Source organism: Amblyraja radiata, chromosome 25, assembly GCF_010909765.2.
Source record: "Amblyraja radiata isolate CabotCenter1 chromosome 25, sAmbRad1.1.pri, whole genome shotgun sequence".
Classification (NCBI taxonomy): domain Eukaryota; kingdom Metazoa; phylum Chordata; class Chondrichthyes; order Rajiformes; family Rajidae; genus Amblyraja; species Amblyraja radiata.
This window is the reverse complement of record NC_045980.1, coordinates 3,427,150-3,455,082: the sequence shown is the minus strand read 5'-3', so window position 1 is coordinate 3,455,082 and position 27,933 is coordinate 3,427,150.

The window sequence follows — 27,933 nt, the reverse complement described above, 5'->3', positions numbered from 1 at the left end:
TAATAAAACACTGGGGGCCGTAGTTTAAAGGTGTGAAGGACAAAGTTTAAAGGAGATGTGCAGGGCAAGTTTTTTTGCACAGATGATGGCGAATGCCTGGAACGCGCTGCCAGGGCTGGTGGTTGAATCAGATACGATAGTGGCATTTAAAATACTTTTGGATAGAAACATAGAAACATAGAAATTAGGTGCAGGAGTAGGCCATTCGGCCCTTCGAGCCTGCACATGGATATGGAGGGAATGGTTGGATATGGATTATGAGCAGGTAGATAAGAGATGATCTTGGCAGCATGTGCGGCACAGACATTGTCGGCCAAAGAACCAGTTCTTGTGCTGCACTGCTCAATGTTCTCTGTTCTAAGAATAACCGTTAATGGTAGTTCCAGTGTTTGAAATATGCCTGAAGAATTTAATAATAGGATTATTTCAGAACTTCAAGTAAACACAAAAGTTACCTCAGATTTTCAAGAAATTCCAATGGCAGAGGACATGAAAAATGTTACAGGAGGCTTATCAATTCTGTTTTTCTATTTCACGTGAGGCCTCTATAAATTATGTTTTATTGGAAAACATATACCGCTACAAACCAATCAATACATGCTTCTTCCTATCCATTCTACTTAAGATTTCATTTTGTCTGTTGAAATCTGAAGGAAGTTCAAACCAATATTTATTTATTTGTTATGCCTTGAAGAAAATTGGCAAGAAATGTAATTGGGAATAAAAATTGAATTATCTCAGCTGACAAGACTAAATTGAGAAAATATGATCTATTTATATTTTTACAGTGAAAATATGGAATAAAAATACAGTTGGAGTTTGATTTAGACACATAATTAACCAATATATAAAATGATTGAAGCTTCGGCAACAGAATTTGTCCTAACTTTCTATCACTCCCTTTCAATCTCATTCTTTCTTTTGTGAAAATCAATTTGTTGACTTGTTGATTAGGTCTGACTTGCCGGCTTGGCTCATATGTCTTGAAAGTCGCAGATGGGACAATTTGTTTCTTTTTCCTATATGTGGAGTTTCATTTTTATTTATTGATTCATGGAATTTGGATGTTGCCGGCCGGGCTTGCACATATTATCCATCTCTTCTCCGAGGGATGCCACCGTGACGTGAATGGAGAAGCTTATGTGTGTCTAAGATCACAAGAGCTTAGCTGTCTGGAGATATACTCCTCACAGGCTCGTTCATGATGGGCTGGCAGAGAGGGAGGTTCTTGACAAGTGTGGCTCAAGAAGAAGACCTCCATGGTGAAGCAGGTGGAGGGTGGTGGGTGGCCAGCAGGTGGGGCATCACATGGTTGAGAAGATGGAAGAAAACTACAACAGGTTGAGACTCCAACCATCGTGGTCCATGCCTTTGGACCCAGTGCTGTCTCTATCAAGTGGCTGTCTTTGGACCAATTACTCCATTTTAAAATTGTAATTTGCATCCATCCACCGAGAGGGACATAACATCTAAAGTCTGTATCTGCTGGATTGGACTCTCCAGCCCTCACAAGACCCACAGAAAGGACTCATCGGGAGAACAACCATTCAGGAAGCTCGGCGTGCCCCCTACAACTCTCACCAACTTCTACAGATGCACCATAGAAAGCATTTAATCAGGATGCGTCACAGCATGGTTTGGGAACCGCTCCATCCAAGACCGCAAGAATTTGCAGCGAATTGTGGGCGCAGCCCAGACCCATCACCCTTCCATTGACTCCATTTATACCTCACACTGCCTCAGCAAGGCCAGCAGCATAATCCAGGATAATGTGCACCCTGGCCACTCTCTCTTCTCCCTTCTCCCATCGGGCCAAAGCTATAGAAGTGTGACAATGCTCACCACCAGATTCAGGGTCAGTTTCTTCCCAGCTGTTATCAGGCAACTGAATCACCCTACCACAACCAGAGAGAAGTGCTACCTCTTTGGTCACCTTCGGACTATCCTTGATTAGACTTTGCTGGTTTTACCTTGCACTAAATGTAGATTGTAATCATGTATTGTCTTTCTGCTGACTGGATAGCACGCAACAAAAGCTTTTCACTGTCCCTCGGTACATGAGACAATAAACTGAAGTTCCCCGATTCAACTAATGACCGATGATAGTTGGCCATCTATTATTGCCTTGACGCAAGTTTCATGCATGGCCATTTAAGAGAGTGGTTAAGAATTGACCTAGTCACATGAGCATTGGCCAGACCAGTTGAGAATTGAAGATTTCTACCCCTCAAAGACATCAGTAAACCAGATGGTTGCAGGAGGGCTGTGATTGGAAACTAAATATTCCAGGATTTCGTTGCTTCAGGTGTGATAGAATTGGAGGGGCAAGAGGTGGAGGTGTTGCATTGCTTATCAGGGAAGATATTACAGCAGTGCTTTGGCAGGATAGATTAGAGGGCTCGTCTAGGGAGGCTATTTGGGTGGAACTGAGAAATGGGAAAGGGGTAGCAACACTTATAGGGGTGTATTATAGACCGCCAAATGGGGAGCGAGAATTGGAAGAGCAAATATGTAAGGAGATTGCAGATATTAGTAGTAAGCACAAGGTAGTGATTGTGGGAAATTTCAATTTTCCACACATAGACTGGGAAACACATTCTGTAAATGGGCTGGATGGGTTGGAGTTTGTAAAATGTGTGCAGGATAGTTTTTTGCAGCAATACATAGAAGTACCTACTAGAGAAGGGGCGGTGCTGGATCTCCTGTTAGGAAATAAGACGGGTCAGGTGGCAGAGGTATGCGTTGGGGAACAGTTCGGGATGTTCCCAAAGGGTTTCTACAACTATATTAATACCATTAGTTTCAATATAATTATGGAGAGGGTCAGAACTGGACCTAGGGTTGAGATTTTTGATTGGAGAAAGGCTAACTTTGAGGAGATGTGAAAGGATTTAAAAGGAGTAAATTGGGACATTTTGTTTTATGGGAAAGATGTGGAAGAGAAATGGAGTACATTTAAAGGTGAAATTTTAAGAGTACAGAATCTTTATGTCCCTGTTCGGTTGAAAGGAAATAGTAAAAATCGGAAAGAGCCATGGTTTTCAAGGGAAATTGGACACTTGGTTCGGAAAAAGAGGGAGATCTACAATAATTATAGGCAGCATGGAGTAAATGAGGTGCTTGAGGAGTATAAAGAATGTAAAAAGAATCTTAAGAAAGAAATTAGAAAAGCTAAAAGAAGATATGAGGGTGCTTTGGCAAGTAAGGTGAAAGTAAACCCAAAGGGTTTCTACAACTATATTAATAGCAAAAGGATAACGAGGGATAAAATTGGTCCATTAGAGAGTCAGAGTAGACAGCTATCTGCAGAGCCAAAAGAGATGGGGAAGATATTGAACAATTTCTTTTCTTCGGTATTCACCAAGGAGAAGGATATTGAATGATGTGAGGTAAGGGAAACAAGTAGAGTAGCTATGGAAACTATGAGATTCAAAGAAGAGGAAGTACTGACACTTTTGAGAAATATAAAAGTGGATAAGTCTCCAGGTCCGGACAGGATATTCCCTAGGACATTGAGGGAAGTTAGTGTAGAAATAGCAGGGGCTATGACAGAAATATTTCAAATGTCATTAGAAACGGGAATAGTGCCGGAGGATTGGCGTACTGCGCATGTTGTTCCATTGTTTAAAAAGGGGTCTAAGAGTAAACCTAGCAATTATAGACCTGTTAGTTTGACGTCAGTGGTGGGAAAATTAATGGAAAGGATACTTAGAGATAATATATATAAGCATCTGGATAAACAGGGTCTGATTAGGAACAGTCAACATGGATTTGTGCCTGGAAGATCATGTTTGACTAATCTTCTTGAATTTTTTGAAGAGCTTACTCGGGAAATTGATGAGGATAAAGCAGTGGATGTTGTATATATGGACTTCAGTAAGGCCTTTGACAAGGTTCCTCATGGAAGGTTGGTTAAGAAGGTTCAATGGTTGGGTATTAATGGTGGAGTAGCAAGATGGATTCAACAGTGGCTGAATGGGAGATGCCAGAGAGTAATGGTGGATGGTTGTTTGTCAGGTTGGAGGCCAGTGACTAGTGGGGTGCCACAGGGATCTGTGTTGGGTCCACTGTTGTTTGTCATGTACATCAATGATCTGGATGATGGTGTGGTAAATTGGATTAGTAAGTATGCAGATGATACTAAGATAGGTGGGGTTGTGGATAATGAAGTAGATTTTCAAAGTCTACAGAGAGATTTATGCCAGTTGGAAGAGTGGACTGAAAGATGGCAGATGGAGTTTAATGCTGATAAGTGTGAGGTGCTACATCTTGGCAGGACAAATCAAAATAGGACGTACATGGTAAATGGTAGGGAATTGAAGAATGCAGGTGAACAGAGGGATCTGGGAATAACTGTGCACAGTTCCCTGAAAGTGGAATCTCATGTAGATAGGGTGGTAAAGAAAGCTTTTGGTGTGCTGGCCTTTATAAATCAGAGCATTGAGTATAGAAGTTGGGATGTAATGTTAAAATTGTACAAGGCATTGGTGAGACCAATTCTGGAGTATGGGGTACAATTTTGGTCGCCTAATTATAGGAAGGATGTCAACAAAATAGAGAGAGTACAGAGGAGATTTACTAGAATGTTGCCTGGGTTTCAGCAACTAAGTTACAGAGAAAGGTTGAACAAGTTAGGGCTTTATTCTTTGGAGCGCAGAAGGTTAAGGGGGGACTTGATAGAGGTCTTTAAAATGATGAGAGGGATAGACAGAGTTGACGTGGATAAGCTTTTCCCACTGAGAGTAGGGAAGATTCAAACAAGGGGACATGACTTGAGAATTAAGGGACAGAAGTTTAGGGGTAACATGAGGGGGAACTTCTTTACTCAGAGAGTGGTGGCTGTGTGGAATGAGATTCCAGTGAAGGTGGTGGAGGCAGGTTCGTTTTTATCATTTAAAAATAAATTGGATAGTTATATGGACGGGAAAGGAATGGAGGGTTATGGTCTGAGCGCAGGTATATGGGACTAGGGGAGAATACGTGTTCGGCACGGACTAGAAGGGTCGAGATGGCCTGTTTCCATGCTGTAATTGTTATATGGTTATATTATATGGTTAGGAAGATTTGATGGTTTAATTAATATCAGGACTTTTACTTTATTCCAGATCTGTCCACAAATTAGAATTTGGATTCTCCTTCTGTTGTAGTGGTATTCAATCTCACCTCTAGGATAAATCATTGAGGTCCACAGATCCAACACTAGTACTCCTTAAAGCAGGAGGCCAGGCAGCTCACTGAGGCTTCACTGTGTCACAGAGCAAACTCATTCCACAACATTGCCATCGGTTTCTACCAGACAGTCTTTACCACCCACCCACACAAAGGACAAATTACACTCACCTATGAACTGCCTAACCCGCACTCCATGGGATGTGGTTGGAAACCAGGCACCTGGAAGAAACACGGTAAAAGGAAAAGCTTCCAAACTCCACACAGTTAAAATTGGAGTCAGGATTGAACCTGGGATCATATGGTCACAACAGATCAACTCTCTCGATCGGATGGGTGTCAGAGGTTATGGGGAGAAGGCAGAGAATTGGGTTAGGAGGGAGAGATAGATTGGCCATGATTGAATAGCAGAGTAGACTCAATGGGCCGAATGGCCTAATTCTGCTCCTATCACTTATGATCTTATGAACTTATGATCTTATGAACTCCACACAGTTAACATTGTTTTCGGAAGTGGCGGCGCTGGTGAACGGCTGCGGCTCGCCTGCAGTCCGTTTGTTTTTACTTTTTTGTGTTGTTTTTTTCGTCTTGTTTAGTTAAGTTTTTGGTTTTTAGGTTTGTGTTATGTGTGGGGGGGGTAGGGGGTTGAAACAGGGCTTTCTGTCTCTCCCTCCGGGGGGAATGCGACTTTCTTGTCGTATCCCCTTTCTCTGCCTCCGTCTGCGCTGAGGCCTAATGGCGGAGCTGGCGACCTCGAGGCTCCGGAGGCAGAGCCTGTCAGGACTCGCCCTGGGTTCGCTCCCGTGAGGGCGGCCCAGCTCGAGGGTAACAGCGCTCCCGTGAGGGCGGCCTGGCTCGAAGGTAACGGCGCTCCCATGAGGGCGGCCCAGCTCGAGGGTAACAGCGCTCCCGTGAGGGCGGCCCAACTCGAGGGTAACGGCGCTCCCGTGAGGGCGGCCCAGTTCGAGGGTAACGGCGCTCCCGTGAGGGGCTGAGACGCTCCCGTGAGGGCGGCCTGGCTCGAGGGTAACGACGCTCCCATGAGGGCGGCCTGGCGCGGGGCTGAGATGCTCCCGTGAGGGCGGTCTGGCTCGAGGGCGGAACGGCACTCACGTGAGGGCGACCCGGCTCGGGGCTGGAACGGTGCTCCAGTGGCTGAGACGGCGTTCTGGCAGCGGCGGCCTGAGTCCGGGGTTCGGCCGCGGGCCAGTGGACGACATCGTCAACAGCTGCGTCCGCTGGACTGGAGGGCAGCAGCTTCGACCACCCCTGGGCCGCGGAGTTTGAACGGGTCCGTTCGCGGAGCTCGGTGAGCCGCGGGACTGACTTACCATTGCCCGGTGGGGTATCGCCTCAGCGCAGAGGGAGAAGAGGAGGGAAGAGACAGCAGCCTTAAGATTTTTGCCTCCATCACAGTGAGGAGGTGTTTGGTGGACTCACTGTGGTGGATGTTAATTTGTGTTTACTGTCTGTTCTGTTGTTTATTATTTAGATAGATAGCCTTTTATTGTCATTCAGACCGAAGTCTGAACGAAATTGAAGCAGTCATACATACAATACAATACAATAAAAAACAACAATAAACACATATTAACATCCACCACAGTGAGTCCACCCAACATCTCCTCACTGTGATGGAGGCAAAAGTCTTAGGTCTCCAGTCTCTTCCCTCCTCTTCTCCTTCTGCGCTGAGGCGATACCCCCCGGGCGATGTTAAAACCTGTCCCGCGGCTCAAACACCGCGGCCCGGGGTAGTCGAAGCTGCTGCTCACCAGTCCTGCTGACGCAGCCACTGGCCCGCGGCCGAAACCCGGACTCAGGCCACCGCCGCCAGAACACCGTGCAAGCCACCGGAGCATCGTTCCAGCCCCGAGCCGGATCGCCCTCACGTGAGTGCCGTTACCGTCTCAGCCTCGGGCTGGGCCGCCCCGACTGGGCGCCGCTTCTCCCTCGGGCTGGGCCGCCCCGACTGGGCACCGCTCCTCCCTCGGGCTGGGCCGCCCCGACCGGGCACCGCTCCTCCCTCGGGCTGGGCCGCCCCGACCGGGCACCGCTCCTCCCTCGGGCTGGGCCGCCCCGACTGGGCGCCGCTCCTCCCTCGGGCTGGGCCGCCCCGACCGGGCACCGCTTCTCCCACGGGCTGGGAATGCCGTACCTCCCCGAGCTCGGCCACTCCGACGGGAGCACCATTCCTTCCTCGGGCCGGCCGTCCTCACGGTTACGTCACAGCCCCTCACGGAAGCCCTGTTCCAGCCCCGAGCCGGGCCGCCCTCATGGGAGCGAGCTCAGTGCGAGTCCTGGCGGGCTCTGCCTCCTGAGCCTCGAGGTCGCCAACTCCGCCATTAGGCCTCAGCGCAGACGGAGGCAGAGAAGGGGAATACGACATAAAAGTCGCATTCCCCCGCAGGGAGAGACAGCAAGCCCCGTTTCAACCCCCCCCCCCCCAAACAGAAACTAAAAACCAAAACTAGACTAACCAAAACGAAAATAAACAACCCAAAAAAACACAAAACAAACAGGACTGCCGGAGAGCCGCTGCAGCCAGAGCCGCGCCGCCACGTAAAAATTATATGTATGGCTGCAGGTAACGACATTTCGTTCAGACCGTAAGGTCTGAATGACAAATAAAGGATCTAATTCTAAAAGAGAGTTAGATTTACCTCTTCGGGCTAAGGGAATCAAGGGATATGGGGAAAAAGCAGGAACGGGGTACTGTTTTTGGATGATCAGCAATGATCATATTGAATGGCGGTGCTGGCTCAAAGGGCCGAATGGCCTACTCCTGCACCTATTTTCTATGTTTTCTATGTCTATGTTTTCTATAGGAGTCAGGATAGAAAGTGGGGTGTTCTGAGTGTATGGCACTGCAGGTATATAGTGGCACTGCAGGTATATAGTGGCACTGCAGGTATATAGTGGCACTGCAGGTATATAGTGGCACTGCAGGTATATAGTGGCACTGCAGGTATATAGTGGCACTGCAGCCACTACTGAAACAAAACATGATCATTACATATTTTCAAGCCTTTTATTTAAATACACAATTTTGATACTACTTTCAAATGCTAAATATATTTTTCACCCTATCAAATGTCAAATTAAACTATTAACTAATAAAGAATAACTGAATGGATCTTAAGTTTAAGGTTTGTTGGTTTAATGTCTCAGAATAAAACAAATGGCACTATTAGCAGAATCATTGTTTTTTTCTCACAGAGCTTAAATTACTTGTTTATTTCTAATTATTTTTTAAAGAGGCATTCATAAACAGAGAGTTGTTTTGCTTTTTTAAAATGTGAAATTTAATTCTGGGAAAGATTTATATTTGACTATATATAACTGAATTACTCTAGGACATAAAAAGAGAAAACTGCAAGGTTTCTCCATTAAAAAAAAAATTAATACAGATGTTTTTAATTTTTAATTTTGAGGTATATGGTGAAGGATAGTAGTGTGAATACATTATAGAGCTTTAAATGGTTAATAGAAGCAATGCTGAAATGTTAGAGATTATATTTCCTAATTAACTATCCATAATAATAATATTTCAGTTTTAATGCAGACCAACCAAAAATCCATTCCTGCAGTGATGAAATAGGTTACAGATCTATATACACAGGAAAAGTATAGGTCAGTGTATGGGTGCATCATCCCAACCTTGCAAGAACCTTGACAAATGAAATGATTAACAGAGAACACGAAGATACTTTGAAATAGGACAATTTCAGCGGCAGCTCCTACATATTCAATGTAACCCAGGGTTATATCATAAATAACTTCACATGAAAGTTGTCAGAAGAGATGATGGCATCTTTCAGCAGTGGTCTGTCTACAGCTATGATTTGTTAAGACTTTCAAAGGATACATGGATAGGACGGGTTTGGAGTAATATGGGCCAAATGCAGGCAGGTGGAACTAGTACTGGTACTTGTTGGCCGGTGCACCCACATTAGGCCGAAGGGCCTGTTTCCACGCTGTATAGCTCTATGACTCTATGATAGCCATGGGCTGTACCCGTGGACGGCAACTAAATGGGTGGAGTGCCTTGAATAACAATTAAGACATATACCTCTTTATTTAAACTAAATTTCCCACCCTTACTGAATAAACTACATAAGAATATTCAATACTGGAAAACACTCCCCATTTCTATGCTTGGGAGAATTAATGCTATAAAAATGATTTTTTTACCGCAACTGCTGTACCTACTTCAATTAATTCCGATATATATCCCATAAACTTTTTTCAAGAAAGTCGACTCCATTGTTACAAGTTTTGTCTGGGATTATAAGAATCATAGAATAAGTAAAAAACATTTATGTAAGTCAAAGATAAATGGAGGTTTGGCTTTGCCAAATTTCTTATTTTATTTTTGGGCAGTCCATATTAAAAACATGAATTTCTGGCTGGAAGAAATGGATCAACAACCAGATTGGTTAATGATGGAAAAGGAAGACTGTCTACCTTTTGAAATTGGACCGATCATATTTGCCCCCACAAAACTGCACAAAAAAACCTATAAAGAAAACCCCATAATACATAGTGGAATACGAATTTGGAAACAAATAAAAAAAGATTTAAAATTGAATAATATACCACTCTGCCTTCCCATTGTAAATAATCCTTTATTCAAATCATCCTTTATGGACAAAGGTTTCACACAATGGAAAAATTATGGAATCAAAAATATAGGACATCTTTATGGGAAAGGTACTTTTCTTTCATTTCAAGAGTTACAACAGAATTATGGACTGCACTCAAATAATTTCTTCAGATATCTACAAATTAGAGATTATGTTAAATCTAATACACAAGTCTACAGGAATAGGGAATCAGAAATTCTTGATGAATGTTTGAACAAGCATCCTAATACTGAAAAACTAATAGCTTATATTTATAACACCCTACTAAACAACGAGGTACCACCGACCGAACCATATAGATACAAATGGGAAAATGAAATAGGTCACCCTATAACGAAAGATATGTGGGACGAAAGTTTACAACAAATACATCGATGTTCATTAAATGCCAGACATACTTTAATACAATTCAAGGTCTTACATAGACTACACTACTCTAAAATAAAACTAAATAGAATCTTCCCACAAATCTCTCCTATTTGTGATAAATGTCTACATCTAGAGGCTAATTTAACACATACGTTTGCAAACTGTATAAAACTTAAACATTTCTGGACTGATATTTTTGAAATAACTTCAGAAGTTATTAATACAAAACCGGACCCAGACACAAAATTAATAATACTTGGAATATCAGAACAAAGTTTAACACTCACAACAAACCAAAGAAATTTCCTCAACTACAGTATAATAACCGGGAAAAAATTAATATTAAAATTTTGGAAAGGCCCTACAACCCCCACAATTAAAATGTGGATTACGGAAATGTCGGAGACCCTATACTTAGAAAGAATTAGACTTGTCTTAATGGACAAACAAGATCTTTTCAATAACATTTGGGCACCATTCATTAACTATCTGAAGGGACAGATTGGCACAGCACGAGGACCCAACTGAAACTTGAACTCAGGACCAGATGAAAAGCTATACTTTATAACCTACGAACCTATCTCCATTGACGTATTACAGGTAACCCATTCCACCTCCCTTGTTTTTCTGTTGTGTTTTTTTTTTTTTTTTTTTATTTGTAACTTTCTACCCTCTCTTTCTCTCTCCTTCTATAAAAAATAAAAACACTAGAAGCAGAAGTAATTGATAATGGAAAATTTTAATAATGTATGACTGATGTATATGAAAAGTTTTTTTACTATAATATGTAACTATATTTTATAATATGTCTACTTCTAATAAAAATATTAAAAAAAAAAAAAGAATAACAGCTATTAAGGCTTACTTGAGTAATGACAGGAGGCGCCAACATACAAGAACCAAAATGTAGACCTTTTCCATTATAAATTCACCAGAACATACTGTACACAAGATAACCTAAATGTTTTATTCCTATTAAAGTTTCAGCTGCCTAGAAATGCAGATTAATATTTGACCTCTCCATAATTTCCCTTTCAAATTTCCGTTAATTCACCTCCCACAGCACTGGCTATTCAATATACAAATGTCATGAAGTTGTATTGTTAAGGGCACAATTATGGTGGAAGATTGAAAACAGTGGCTTACTGAGGTCATGTGCTCATCTCATAAGTTCATACATTCATAAATGATAGGAACCGAATTAGGCCATTCAGCCCATTGACCACTCCACCATTCAAGCATGGCTGATCTATCTCTACCTCCAAACCCCATTCTCCTGCCTTCTCCCCATAACCCCTGACACCCATACTAATCAAGAATCTAGCTATCTTTGCCTAAAAAATATCCATTGACCTGGCCTCCACAGTCTCCTCTTGGAAACTCATGGAACGCAGGAACAGAAGTCGACTATAGAACCTCTTGAAACCACTATTCACTCAATAATGGTCGATCTGTAACCTAATTCCACACAATGGATTATTTGTTTATCCCTGTAGGAGAGAGTTCCAAATATCTGTTCTAACTTTACATATGGAAGTAATGTCTAACTTCACATTTCAGACCTTACTGACTTGGATCAAATCATGCTGACATCCATTGGATTAGAAGGAAATAGCCCGCTATAGGGTGTTCTGTCCTAAAGAAGTCTCTGACTTCCACACGTTCTCCTCCCAGCAGTGCAACACTGAGTCTACCTCCTGCAGATCTGTCTGATCTCCCACTCTGTTGCTGGAGTCACTGTGAAGCTCAGCACTGGAGCAATGACCTATTTGCTGAAGAGGTGATCATGATGCACTCTCAATCCAGTCTCAGCTTTATCCGATGAGAACTGGTGCTAAAGCAATGCCCCCATTCATCTACAGGAACTGGGGTCTCCCACAGTGTCATCTAAGGTGTTTCAGACAGCATCTCTGGAGAAAAGGAATAGGTGACGTTTCGGGTCGAGACCCTTCTTCAGAGTCGACCCGAAAAGTCACCTATTCCTTTTCTCCAGAGATGCTGTCTGACCCGCTGAGTTACTCCAGCAATTTGTTTAAACCAGCATCTGTTGTTTCTTTCCTACACAGTGTTTCAGTTATTTATTTTGATATTTTAAATTATTTGGGCATGTTTCAATGTATACTTAATTAGATTCATTTACTTTTATATATTTTTAACTATTTAAATCTGTTAATAGTTTTTAACTCTGAACATCTGAATAATTTGAGACCTGTCTAAATTGTTTTATTTTAGTTTTTGAGAGCAGAAACAGGTCACCGAGTCCATGCCGCCCAGCGATCCCCGCATATTAACACTGTCCACACACACTAGGGACAATTTACATTTATACCAAGCCAATTAACCTACAAACCTGTACATCTTTGGAGTGTGGGAGGAAACCGGAGCACCCGGAGAAAACCCGCGCGGGTCATGGGGAGAACGTACAGACAGCACCCCTAGTAGGGTTCGAACCCAGGTCTCTGGTGCTGTATGGCAGCAACTCTCCCGCTGTGCCACCATGCCATTATGCCATAGTGCAGCATCTGGCAGCAGCAGAATGCCAATGGCTCTCAGGGTATTCTGGAGCTGAGCCTCAGTAAATGCCACCTGAGCTCTATCTGCGGCACAGAACACTCTCGACCTCACTGAGCATCTCGTAGATACAGACGTGGAAAGGGGAAGAACCTGTTCAACTGTTCAGATCCAGAAGTGTAAGCGGACAGGAACAAGTCCCCAGGCAGTGGGTCAGGTCTAGAATGATTCAGTGCAATATTTAGACCATGCCATCTTGTCCTTGACTTCGCAACCAGAGAAATAGTTCCAAACAAATATTTTTTATGAATTATATCAAATCACTCCTTACCCTTTTAAAATCAAAGGAATACAACCTATACTGTTTATCAGTCTTTGTAATTTATTTCAGGATCGAGATATTATGTTTTTAAATCTATGCTGCAATCTCTCCATGGTACACAAAAATGCTGGAGAAACTCAGCGGGTGCAGCAGCATCTATGGAGCGAAGGAAATAGGCAATGTTTCTGGCCAAAACCCTTCTGTCTGAAGAAGGGTTTCGGCCCAAAACGTTGCCTATTTCCTTCGCTCCATAGATGCTGCTGCACCCGCTGAGTTTCTCCAGCATTTTTGTGTACCTTCGATTTTCCAGCATCTGCAGTTCCTTCTTAAACATCTCTCCATGGTCCATGGTTAAGATAGCTTTTGGATATGCATACTTCAGAATTGTTCACAATACCTGAGATGCAACCCCTCTTGAGGTTTGTATCTCAACCTTACCCTCCTCACCCAGTGCTCTTTTAATTTTTTTTGGTTTATGTTACAGAGTCTTAGTCATAGAGTGATGCAGTGTGGAAACAAGCCCTTTGGCCCAACTTGCCCACACCGGCCAACATGTCCCAGCTACACTAGTCCCACCTGACCGCGTTGGTACATATTCCTCCAAACTTGTCCTATCCATGTACCCGTCTAACTGTTACTTAAATGTTGTGATAGTCCCTGCCTCAACGACCTCCTCCAGCAGCTTGTTCCATACACCCTCCATCCTTTGTGTGAAAAAGTTAACCCTCAGATTCCTATTAAATCTTCTCCCTTTCACCTTAAACCTATGTCCTCTGGTCCTCGATTCCCCTACTCTGGGCAAGAGACTCTGTGAATCTACCCAAACTATTCCTCTCATGATTTTATACACGTCTATCAGATCTCCCCTCATCCTCCTGCGATCTAGGGAATAGTCCCAGTCTTCTCAGCCTCTCCCTCTTGCTCAGACCCTCTAGTCCTGGCAACATCTTCATATGTACATTATGTTATGTAGCTGAAATGTTGTATCAAGCATATACATGGACCAAAGCCTCATTGGACATCCAATACATCCAGCATTCAACCGTCTATAACGTTCAATGTCATCTTTTTAAGGTCCGCATTACCCATATTGAAAATACAGTGAACATTTGCAGTTCCAACGCATTTGTGGAATCCTTCCAACCATCTCTTGTCACTTTAGGCGCTTGTCCTGTACCTCCGCGCTCTGTCACCCACTGCATTGTCAGATCAACAGATCAACAACTTAGCTTCCATTCCATTTAGTAGCAGATTCTTATCCAGGACTTTCTATAATAATAATAATAATAATAATATATTTTATTGTCATTGCACATCAGTGCAACGAGATTTAGTATGCAGCTTCCAACCGATGTAAAAGAAAAGTAAAATAAATAAATAAGCTGTGTGACGTGACCATCCGAGGGAGACAGTCCAGGGGGGGTGGGGGGCACTCAGCAGGGCCAGTTCAGAGCCGCTATAGCTCTGGGAATAAAGCTGTTTCTGAGTCTGGAGGTTCGGGCGTAGAAGGCCTTGTAACGTCTGCCGCAGGGAAGTAGTTCGAACAGTCCGTTACAAGGGTGTGAGGAGTCTTTATGGATGCTGACGGCCTTCCTGAGGCACCGCGTGTGGTAGATGCCCTCCAAGGCTGGTAGCTGTGTCCCAATAATCCTCTGCGCTCTGTGAACGACGCGCTGAAGAGCTCTCCTCTCCGCCTCCGTGCAGCTGAGATACCACACAGAGATGCCATACGTTAGTATGCTCTCTGTGGTGCAGCGGTAGAACGTTGTCAGCAGCTGTTGGGGCAGACCAGTCTTTTTTAATGTCCTCAGGAAGAACAGTCGTTGCTGTGCCTTCTTGACCAGCGCAGCGGTGTTGGTGGACCATGTGAGGTCCTCTGAAATGTGAGTGCCCAGAAACTTAAAGCTGGACACTCTCTCCACACTTTCCCCGTAAATGGAGATTGGGGCGTATTCTCCATTATGGGACCTCCTGAAGTCAATAATCAGCTCCTTGGTCTTGGAGGTGTTTAGTGACAAGTTGTTACGTGCGCACCAGTCCGCCAGGTTCTGCACCTCTGCCCTGTATTTTGTTTCATCACCGTTGGTGATCAGCCCAATCTCTGTTGTGTCGTCTGCAAACTTCACGATGGTGTTGGTGTCGAATGCAGGAACACAGTCGTGAGTGAAGAGGGAGTAGAGCATGGGGCTTAGTACACAGCCCTGTGGTGTGCCGGTGCTCAGGGTGATAGTGGAGGACAGGTGCGGGCCCAGTCTCACTGCCTGCGGTCGCTCTGTCAGAAAGTTCAGGATCCAATCGCATATCGGCGAGCTGAGGCCTAGCTGGTCGAGTTTGGTGGTGAGCTTGGTGGGGATGACCGTATTGAATGCAGAGCTATAGTCAATGAAGAGCATCCTCACGTACGTGCCCTGTCTGTCCAGGTGAGTCAGGACAGTGTGAAGAGCCAGAGAGATGGCATCCTCTGTTGATCTATTTGCCCTGTATGCAAATTGATGTGAGTCCAGTGAGGCAGGGATGCTGGATTTGATGTGGGAGCGGACCAGCCTTTCGAAGCACTTCATTGGGATTGGAGTTAGGGCAACCGGGTGGTAGTCGTTCAGGTTGGTGACTTTAGATTTTTTTGGCACACAAATAGCTTCTGGAAGTCCACAAATAATATCCACAAACTCTCCACTACTTTGGTCACATCTTTGATAAAATCAAAGATCAAACCTAGTTGCTATGTAACGAATATTTATTCAAAAGAAGTAAAATTTTAGAAGATACCACACTTGCTGGGATACATACTGAGACTTTTAACTGGTGAAACTGCTCTATGGTTTGAGAAACAGCCACTGTCCATCATTATGTGAGTCAGTAGGAGTGCAGAATGAATAATGAACACACACACACACACACACACACACACACACACACACACACACACACACACACACATATATAGACCCACACACACAGACACAGACACAGACACAGACACAGACACAGACACAGACACAGACACAGACACAGACACAGACACAGACACAGACACAGACACAGACACACACACAGACACACACACAGACACACACACAGACACACACACACACACACACACACACACACACACACACACACACACACACACACACACACACACACACACACACACACACACACACACACACACACACACACAGATAAAGAAAAAAGTAATTTCTTCCATGCTTAAAGATACATTTAGTTAGTCTTTACAAATCCATTCTGTGTAAATTAAATTACTGAGCAGTTATTTCCCAAGAACAGGTTGCACAGTAGCGCAGCAGTAGAGTTGCTGTCTTACAACGTTTGCAGTGCCAGAGACCCAGGTTCGATCCCGACTACCGATGCTGTCTGTACGGAGTTTGTACGTTCTCCCCGAGACCGCGTGGGTTTTTTTTCCGAGATATTCTGTTTCCTCCCACACTCGAAAGACATACAGGTTTGTAGGTTAATTGGCTTGGTGCAAGTGTAAATTGTCCCAAGTGTTTGTAGGATAGTGTTAACGTGAGGAGATCGCTGGTCAGAGCGGACTCCGTGGGCCGAAGGGCCTGTTTTCTCACTGTATCTCTAAAACTAAACGAAAACTAAAAGTAAAACTAAAACAGATGTTCAGCAAACTGGTCTATAATTCTGCCCCTGTGGTAACATCGTTTATAAAGGGGAAATGGTTAGTAATTGCAGATGGCCAGTACAACATCAGTGATGGGCTGATTGCTAAAATAAAATTCCAAGCCTTGGTAGAAATCACAAGGCATGGACTAATTGAGAACTAGAAATATGAATTTGTTATCAATTCTGACTAACCCCGTTGTGCATTTTGAGGTGTTAACCAGGAAAATAACTATGCCTATCCTTGAAACATAGAAAATAGATGCAGGAGTAGGCCATTCGGCCCTTCGAACCAGCACCGCCATTCAATATAATCGTGGCTGATCATCCAAAATCATCCAGAATACTCCTTTCACCCCCTATCCCTTGATTCCATTCGCCCTGAAGGGCCTGTCCCACTTTCACGACCTAATTCACGACCTCTGCCGAGTTTGCCCTTGACTCGTGCTCGCAGCATGGTCATCACGAGGTCGTAGGAGGTCGTAGGAGGTTGTAGGCAGATTGTAGGTAGGTCATGATGCTAGTCGTAGGTACTCGTGGCATCAAGTAGGTCGGGGCGTTTTTCTAGCCTGAGGAAAAATGTCCATGAGTGAAAAAGGTCGTGAATTAGGTCGTGAAAGTGGGACAGGCCCTTAAGAGCTCTATGTAACTCTCTCTTGTAAAAACACCCAGTGAATTGGCCTCCACTGCCTTCTGTGGCAGAAAATTCCACAGATTCACAATTCTCTGGGTGAAAGAGGTTTTCCTCATCTCAATCCTAAATGGCCTACCCCTAATTCTTAAACTGTGATCCCTGGTTCTGGACTCCCCCAACATGGGAGCATTTTTCGTGTCCAATCCCTTAAGAATTTTAAATGTTTCTATAAGATATCCTCTCATCCTTCTAAATTCCAGTGAATATAAGCCCAGTTGATCCATTCTTGAGTCGATCCAACAGTGAGGGCAGTGTGTTTAAAATATAAATATAATGCAAAGCAAGACATTTAACAGAGTCCCAAGGCATGCTATTCGACCAGCGATCACCGCACATTAACACTGTCCTATACACACTAGGGACAATTTACATATATACCAAGCCATTTGACCTACAAACCTGTACGTCTTTGGAGTGTGGGTGGAAACCGAAGATCTCGGAAAAAACCCACGCCGCCGGTCACGGGGAGGACGTACAAACTCCGTCCGGACAGCACCCCTAGTCGGGATCGAACCCGGGACCCGGGTCATTGGCGCTGTAAGTCAGCAACTCTACTGTTGCGCCATCTTGATAAAAAAAGCATTTTTTTCCACAGCACACGTCAAATAGTGTCATATGGTATAATTAAAAGACAAGCCTGTGATATAAAGAAAAAATGTGACTTACATTAGCATGAATGCACTTTAATACTTTAATAATACTTCTAATACTTCTGGATGTGAAAACATGACACGATTGACATAGCATACTGTCCCAGCTGTAACAACACCTTCCTTGAGGCCCCAGTTAGTAAAGGTTTATTCCATTTACAGGAGACTTTGTGGCCTTCAGGCAAAGCCTTCTTGTGTTACCATAAGTATATTACTGTTCCTTTATGATTTAATAATGTGGAAATGGAATGCAAAATACAATTGACAACTTGATAATGTGCTCCAAATTATCCATCTGAATATGACAACACCAGGCACACTGGGATTATGAGAGAATTCAACAAACCAGTAATGGTGCACCTCGCTATAACATTCTCCAGCAAAGTTACTTCTTGTGTTTTGTTTTGTGTGGTGATGCAAGACAGATTTATAGAAGTAAAGATATATTAGTAGGAAGTAACTGCAGATGCTGGTTTACACCGAAGATAGATACAAAATACTGGAGTAACTCAGCGGGACAGGCAGCATCTCCAGAGAGAAGGAACGGGTTACGTTTCGGGTCGAGACCCTTCTTCAGACTGAGAGTCAGGCGAGTGGGACTCTTCCCTGAGAGTCCCTTTGATGTCTCGTTTTCACACCTTATCCTTCCATATATCTGTGTCTCCCACTCCCCTGACTCTCAGTCTAAAATAGGGTCTCAACCTGAAACATCTTCCATTCCATCTATCCAGAGACGCTGCCTGTCCCGCTGAGTTTCTCCAGCATTTTGTCTATCAAAAATATATTAGTTTACAACGAGGTATTTCTCTGGAGGTGGGAGTCTAGAACAAGGAGGCTTTTCTCTCAAAATTAGACCTGACCATTTGGCGCTAATCTCAGCAAAAAGCCCTTGACACAGATAGAAGGGGAATCTGGAGTCAATACATGTGTCGTGGAACGTTTGGAATAAAAGGGTAAATTAACAGTGAGATTGATCGATGTTTGCCAGTCCAGTATGTTAAGCATTAAGATTCAGATTATGCATAATCTTCTTGATTGATTAGATAATGTTATTGTAACATGTGAAGAATCACAGTGGGGAGAAGGCAGGCACAGGTTATTGATAGGGGACGATCAGCCATGATCACAATGAATGGCGGTGCTGGCTCGAAGGGCCAAATGGCCTCCTCCTGCACCTATTTTCTGTGTTTCTATGTTTCTATGAGATGCCATGGTATACAAAGAGTCGCCATGTAAAGTTACAAAGTACCCCTTTTCTTTGCCCCAATGGTCTACCCCTCCACCCCCTCCCTTTGTACTCGACAGACCTCTCAGATGAGTATTTGACCTCTCCATAATTTCCCTTTCGAATTCCTGTTAATTCACCTTCCACATCACTGGCTTTTCAATATACAAATGTCATGAAGTTGTATTGTATCAAGGGAACAATTATGGTGGAAGATTGAAAACAGTGGCTAACTGAGTTCATGTGCTCATCTCATAAGTTCATACATTCATAAGTGAAAGGAAACAAATTAAGCCATTCTGCTCATCAAGTCCACTCTGCCATTTAATCATGGCTGATCTATATCTAACCCCATTCTCCTGCCTTCGCCCCACAACCCCTGACACCTGTACTAATCAAGAATCTAGCTATCTTTGCTTTAAAAATATTCATTGACCTGGCCTCCACAGCCTCCTCTTGGAAACTCATGAAATGGGGGAACAGAAGTCGACTATATAACCTCAAAACCAATATCCAATTTAACAATGGTCTATCTGTAAACTAATTCCATACAATGGATTAGTAGTTCATCCCTGTAGGAGAGAGTTTTAAATTTCTTATAACTTTTCATATGGAAGTGATGTCTAAATGGCCTGTTCCACGCGCAACTTTTTTGGCAACTGCCGGCATCCGTCATAGGTCGTTACAGGTCACTGAAAATTTTCAACGTTGAAAATCCAGCGGCAACCAGAACAATGTACAAAACTTTGGGCGACTACTCACGACCATACAGGCTTCACCCCGCGACATGTCGCCAGGGTGTCGCCTGTATGGTCGTGAGTCGTCTCCTCAGTCGCCCAAAGCGTTGTAGCGTCTTTCTGGTCGCCGCTGGATTTTCAACATGTTGTAAATTTTCGCCGACCTGCAACGACCTATGACGGGTGCCAACAGTCGCCGAAAAAGTCGGACAGGCCCTTAACTTCACTCTTCAGACCAAATCATGCTGAGAGCCATTGGATTAGAAGGAAATAGCCTGCTACAGGGTGTTCTGTCCTAAAGGGATCCGGTTTCCTCCCACACTCCAAAGACGTACAGGTTTGTAAGTTAATTGGCCTTGGTATAAATTTTAAATTGTCCCTAGTGTGTAATACAGCGTTAGTGTAACGGGGATCGCTGGTCAGTGCGGACCCAGTGGGCATGTTTCCGTGCTGTATCTCTAAACTAAACTAAACTAAAAATAGCAGAGTCAAAATATATAACTACCAAGAGACAGGACATACTGGAGATTTACAACAGGTCAGGTCAGTGCTTGTAAAGAGAAACGACAGGTTAATGAGCAGGATATGCCGATTCAGCCAGAATCCTGGCTTGTTGGCAGAGCAAGCCTTGCACCCACCCCTGTCCTCTGCCTAGACTCATCCAAAGACAGCTCAGAGTTTTCACTGAATGTGTACTCCTGCCAGCTCCCCAACTCAGCCTTGGCCATGGGATAACTGCTGTAGGAGAAATGGGCCCCAATATTTTGTGAAGATAGACACAAAAAGGGTCAGACAACATCTCTGGAGAAAAGGGATAGGTGGCGTTACAGGTCGAGACCCTTCTTCAGACAGAAGAATGATAGACCTGTGGCAAACTTCGATTTACACCAGCATCTGCAGTTCCTCCCTAATGCATTACGTTCTGGCACTGGAAACGCGCATTCTAATCAAACTCACCAGGCAAGGGGGGCATTTAATTCTTCGGACCGGTGACTGGTGGGTGGTTACAGTGGCACAGCGGTAGAGTTGCTGCCTTACAAGGAATGCAGCGCCGGAGAACCGGGTTTGATCCCCATTACGGATGCTGTTTTTTTTTGGAGTTCTCCGCGCGACCTGCGTGGGTTTTTTCCGAGATCTTCGGTTTCCTCTCACATTCCAAAGATGTACAGGGTTGTAGGTTAATTGGCTTGGTAAATGTTAAAAACAAATTGTCACTAGTGGGTGTTAATGTGCGGGGATCGCTGGTCGTGGACCCGGTGGACCGATTCCATGCTGTATCTCTAAACTAAACTAAACTAAAAAAACCTCTTTCATTCATTTAGTTGTATCATTGGCAGAAATACAGATGGTCTTGCTAATATCTATTTGATTGGATTATTAGTTGATCATTTAAATATATCTGCTCAAATATGTTAGAGTTGAGTGCAAATCCCAACATATACCAAAGATACTCAGAATATGGTCTGAAGAACGGTCTCGAACCGAAACATCACCTATTCCTTTTCTGCTGAGATGCTGCTTGACCCGCTGAGTTACTCCGGCATTTGTGTCTATTCAGTTTAAAACAGCATCTATAGTTCCATCCTACACAGAATCTCTATATTTGTTCTCTAATAAACAGCAACAGACTCTCTATGTATCTCCAGTTTTATCACAAACTTTCAATGTTTGTAGTATTTTATTTCTCATCATAATTCACTTTAAAAAGCCATCCTTCCACATTTACCAAGTACCAGTGCTCTGTCCTGGGCCTCCTCCATGGCCAGAGTGAGCACCACCAGAAATTGGAGGTGCAGCACCTCATATTCCGTTTGGGCAGTCTGCACCCTAGCGGCATAAACATTGAATTCTCCAATTTCCGGTAGCCCTTGCCATCTCCTCCCCTTCTCAGCTCTCCCTCACCCCTCGGGCTCCTCCTCTTCCATTTTCCTTTCTTCTCCCCCCCCCCCCCCCCCCCCCCCCCCCTCCCACCCTCCATCAGTCTGAAGAAGGGTTTTGGCTCGAAATGTTGCCTATTTCCTTCGCTCCATAGATGCTGCTGCACCCGCTGAGTTTCTCCAGCACTATTGTCTACCTACCTGTTCTAACACTCGCTGGTCCAAACCAGCTAGATCAAGCATACTGGTTTATTTTCACATTAAATACACCATTGCCCTTTTCTGAAGATTTTTAGTTATTAGAGGAACCAAGGAACATAACAGGAATGGTGAGGTGGCACTGAGATAAAATATCAGCTGTGATCTCATTGAATGGTGGAGCAGGCATAAGGATCAATTTTGTTTTAGTTTAGTTTATTTTAGTTTAGATTTACAATACGGAAACAGGCCCTTCGGCCCACCGAGTCTGCACTGACCAGCGATCCCCACACATTAACACGTCGACACACACTAGGGACAATTTACACAAATACCAAGTATACAAACCCAAGCCAATTCATCTACAAACCTGTACGTCTTGGGAGTGTGGGAGGAAACCAAAGATATCGGAGAAAACCATGGGAACGTCCAAACACTGCACAGACAGCGCCGTTAGTCAGGATTGAACCTGGGTCTCTGATGCTGCAAGCGCTGTAAGGCAGCAACTCTACCACTGCGCTACCCCAAATGGCCTGCTTGTATTTCTTATGCACTGACTTACTACAGCACAGAAAGAGTGCCTTTGGTCCATTGGGATCATGCTGTCGCCAGCAGAGCATAGGAGACGTCGAACGCGAGGAGCAAGGGCTGGTACGAGGGTGAACCGGGGTAATGTCTCCAGCGCCTTCAAGGTTGGCTGCAGGCGGCACCCCTGGGACACAAAGATGGCCGGGCGAGGAGAGGAGAGGAGAGGAGAGGGACGTCAGTTTGCAGGCCGATTCAGTCGAAGGTGACGGAGCAAGGCCCTGCAGGAGCCTGGGGGCTTACCTGGATCGGGAGCCGCTCCAGTAGACTGAGCACGCGGGCAGAATGGTCTTGTGCAAATGGTATCAAAACATGGAGGCACCTGCATATGTAAATATATGCAAAAATATTTTCACTGTGCGGTTGTATTGTGACAAATAAAGCCCCTTCTGCTCTCTACTTACTTTCCCTGTGCCCCTGCACTTTTCTCACATGCCTATCAACTGTTCTTTGTTCTTTTGTCACCGACTGACAGTATATGGAGCTGTAGCCAGTTAACAAACCAGCACATTGTTAATTGCTCTGGAGCTAGTAATTCCACTACATTCAAGTCCATTGGACATCAGATCTCATGACACCCATGAAACAAGTTTAATAATGCACAGCCATCGATGCAATGTTTTCACTTTCCACTCAAAGGCTAATGCACCTCAGCACAAATCACAACCAATTTCCGCACAGTTGAATCAATTCTTGATAAATACTTGTGGCCATTTTTCCTAGAATAACAGTGCGTAATGATGATGCATAAAAAAGGCTAAATGCTAAATTATTTAGGCATCACTTTACATGGCTATGTTTGTAATTTTCTCTCCTTTGTTGAACATCGTCATTAACATCTAAATTGGGAATTTGAAGAGAAAAAAACTGAAGCTGATTACAACGGGTGCACTGTGCAGCGGTAGGGCTACTGCCTTACAGAGACCCGTTTCCATCCTGGATACCGGTGCCGTCTGTATGGAGTTTGTACATTCTCCCCGTGACCTGCGTGGGTTTTCACCAAGATCTTCGGTTTCCTCCCACACTCCAAAGACGTACAGGTTCGTAGGTTAATTGGCCTGGTATAAATGTAAATTGTCCCTGGTGTGTGTAGGATAGTGTTAATGTGCAGGGATCGCTGATCGGTGCGGACTCATTGGGCCGAAGGGCCAGTTTCCGCGCTGGATCTCTAAACTAAACTAAACTAACGGACTCTACATCCCCTTCCCCTTCCCAGTTCTCTCACTAGTCTTACTGTCTCTGACTATGTTCTATCTTTGTCCCACCCTGTCCCCTGACATCAGTCTGAAGAAGGGTCTCGACCCGAAACGTCACCCATTCCTTCTCTCCAGATATGCTGCCTGACCCACTGAGTTACTCCAGCATTTTGTGTAAACTAAAGGACTAAGCCATAAGCATTGTTTCTGCTCACAGATGCTGCTTGATTTAGTGTGTATTTCTATGCTTCTGCCTCCAACTGCACAACAGATGACAGAGCATGATGCTCTAATGTAAAGGCAATGTACCTTCCACATTACAGATTGGAAACCCTGTGATGTAGCTCTCTGTGCCACTGAAATTAATCCAAGCTTCCTTCTGCTTTCCAATCTACTGAGCTCCCCTTAACCTTGTGTAGGCCCTTGGGTGCTAATATAAAAGGCAGTGATTTGTTCTATGAAATGGTGTGGAGGAGTTGAAAATGTTTGACGATGCACGTGTGAACTCCTCCAGGAAATCATTGCAAATTGCAAATAGTCACACGTTGCCTTTCAGTATCTTTCCAGCAGCAGAATATTGGCAGCATGAGAGATAACTAATGTCACCCACTGTTTAATTAAATTAATTTACAAAACGGCTTGATAAGAGAATAGACACAAAATGCTGGAGTAACTCAGGCAGCATCTCTGGAGAGAGGAATGGGTGATGTTTTGGGTCGAGACCCTTCTTCAGACTGCATCTGCATTATGGTGTAAACCAGCATCTGGAGTTCCTTCCTACACATTTGAGAAGAGAATAGTCTGAAGAAGGGCCTCGACCGAAAATGTCACCCATTCCTTCTCTCCAGAGATGCTGCCTGTCCCGCTGAGTTACTCCAACATGTTGGGTCTACCTTTCAGAAGAGAATAGCCTGTGTATGGTCTCTAAACCATTCACTTTCCATGGTCTTGTAAGTCATTTTCTTTCTGAATTTTCAGAATGAAGTCATAAATGTTTGGATTAAGTAAAAATTGGGGAATAAATAGTTCTGCTGCTTTGTACATAGAGCTGCAGAAATTATTTGAGGGAGCATGCAGACTGTATTTAGTAAATTACATATAGGGTTGTACAGAATACATAATATGAAAATTAGCTCTACAGATAAAACTCTTTCAAGGGCTCATCTTTTAACTGGTTGATCAAGCATCCCTTACCAATAGGTTTCCGATTTAATAATAACCATGAAAAACAATAATGCTTTTATAATTTCAAGGGAATGTAATATTCCACAAATTTAGAAGCATCAAATGGTCATCAAATATAATTGAGAAGCTGGTATAGCTTCCTGAGAAGGAAATATAAATCTCCTTCCCCATGTTTGATTAAAAGGTTATTGAGTTGTATGTTCACATGGTGATTTTAGTAGACAAGCATATTCATATGACACAAAATGTTGGAGCAACTCAGCGGGACAGGCAGCATCGCTGGAGAGAAAGATTGGGTGACGTTTCGGGTCGAGCCCTTCTTCATACTGTGTCTATCTTCAATTTAAAACAGCATCTGTAGTTGTTTCCTACATATTCATATGACATTCTTTTGTCTATTACATGTGGCAATGTGCTTTGTGCAGCTTGATGCCTGGAACACCAAGGACATCCATCATGGCCTCTCTAGGCATCATATTGCTTCAGTGTGGCAATTTCATTCTGGATGAAGCTTTCCAAACTCAGGATGCCTTTAATATTGATGTTTAGTTTAGTTTAGAGATACAGCATGGAATCAGGCCCTTTGGTCCACTGAGTCCGCACTGACCAGCGATCCCCGCACAGTAACACTATCATGGAGAGGATGGAACAATGTACAGGGAGGAAGTGAAACAACTAGTGGACTGGTGCGGCAACAACAACTTAGAATTGAACGTCGACAAAACCAAGGAGATGATTGTCGACTTCAGGAGGTTGCAGCCCAAACACACACCCCTCAACATCAGTGGCACCACGGTGGAGAGAGTGGAGAGAATAAAGTTCCTCGGAGTGCAAATTACAGACAGTCTCACCTGGTCCAGGAACAACACTGGGATTGTCAAACGGGCCCATCAGCGACTGCACTAACTGATGAAACTCCCCACCAACATCCTCAGGACATTTTACAGGGGCACGGTGGTCAGTACTCACGTACTGCATAAACACGTGGTACTCCAACTGCAACTGCTCAGTGAGGAAGTCTCTGCAGAGGGTAGTGAGGGGAGCAGAGAGGATCATTGGCGTCTCGCTACCCTCGGTACAAGAACTGTTCCAGAGCCGCTGCCTGAAAAAAGCACTGAGCATAGCAAAGGACAGACTGCACCATCTCCACACACATCTGGATCTCCTGTCATCAGGCAAGAGATACCGTAGCATCAAAGCCCGGACAACCAGACTTCTAAATAGCTTCCTTCCACAGGCTGTGAGGCTGCTAAACAGTCACTCCACCTGATTCTGCTGCATTTGCACTGACAATTTAATAACAACTCTGGCACTGGCCACTTAAATCAGCTGCCCTGGACAATTTATGACTGTTTTTACTTGTATTTTAATGTTGCTGTTTTTACCTGCACTTTTTTAAACTATTCGTATTGTTTTTATCAAGGACTGGATTGTTTTGAATTGTTTTTATTGTTTTTAGTTATGTGTGAAATGTTTAAGTTTTATGTGCGATGCTCTGGTATTCCCTGAGAAACATCTTCTCATTTTGCACTGTACAACTGTTGCTTTGCAAGATGACAATAAAGATTGATTGATTGATTGATTGATTGATTGATTACACACACTGGGGACAATTAACATTTTTTTATACCAAGCCAATTAACCTACAAGACAGTTTGCCTGTGGAGTGTGGGAGGAATCTGAAGATCTCGGAGAAAACCCACGCAGTTCACCGGGAGAATGTATAAAATTCCGTACAGACAGTACCCGTAGTCGGGATCGAACCTGGGTCCCTGGTGCTGTAAAGCAGCAACTCTACCACCGCACCACCTTGCCACACAACCATGCCTGCCTCACAATTATTGTTGAAGCTGATGGCCTCCATCACTGTGCCAACGTGACAGAACTCTGAAACAGCCAACATCAGAATCTGCAGGGTTTATTGTTCAGTTTCTATTTTATAAAAAATCACAAAATAAATTGCTATTCCCTCTTCCCACCAAAAATTACATTTTCTAATCTAAAATTGAACTATGATTATATTCACTTCCTCTATTATAAGAAAAGCAGATTGGAAGATGTTGATAGATACAAAATCATTCTCACAAGAATTGCATCCGATGACCAAACTAGACATTGAATATAGAAAGTTGTCCATGAGATTGCAAAGTAGTGATGTGATCCCTCTGAAAGACAAAACATTTTGTCTGCACAACAATGTTTTATCTTAACAAATGAAGTTTGGGCATCCTCTTTTGCAAATCTTCTCACAATATAATGTTGCTAAGCTGGAAAGAGTACAGAGAAGAATCATGAGAATGTTGACAGAGCTAGAGGGTCTGAACTATAGGGAGAGGTTGAGCAGGCTGGGACTCTATTTATTGGAGTGCAGGAGGATGAGGGGTGATATTATAGAGGTGTATAAAATCATGAGAGGAATAGATCGGGTAGATGCACAGAGTCTCTTGCCCAGAGTAGGTGAATCGAGGACCAGAGGACACAGGTTTACGGTGAAGCGGAAACGATTTAATAGGAAACTGAGGGGTAACCTTTTCACACTTCGGGTGGTAGGTGTATGGAATGAGCTTCCAGATGAGGTAGTTGAGGCAGGGTCTATCCCAACATTTAAGAAATTGTTAGACAGGTACATGGATTAGACAGGTTTGGAGGGATCGGGACCAAACACGGGCAGGTGGGACTAGTGTACCTGGGACATATTTGCTGGTGTGGGCCTGGTTCTACGATGTATCACTCTATGACTAACTTTTCAAAACAATACTCAATCTTCCTCAGTAACAGGCCTTACCATACTGCCAGCATCTTCATCACCTGAAGCAGACTACAGTCCAGGTATAGCCCCAGCTCAGAAGCTCATCATGCTGGTAAAAGGAAGCACAGGGTGAGTCATGTCTCAAGAGGCAGAAACGTTTGGTTACACTTGGCATCTGTGACCTATCTTA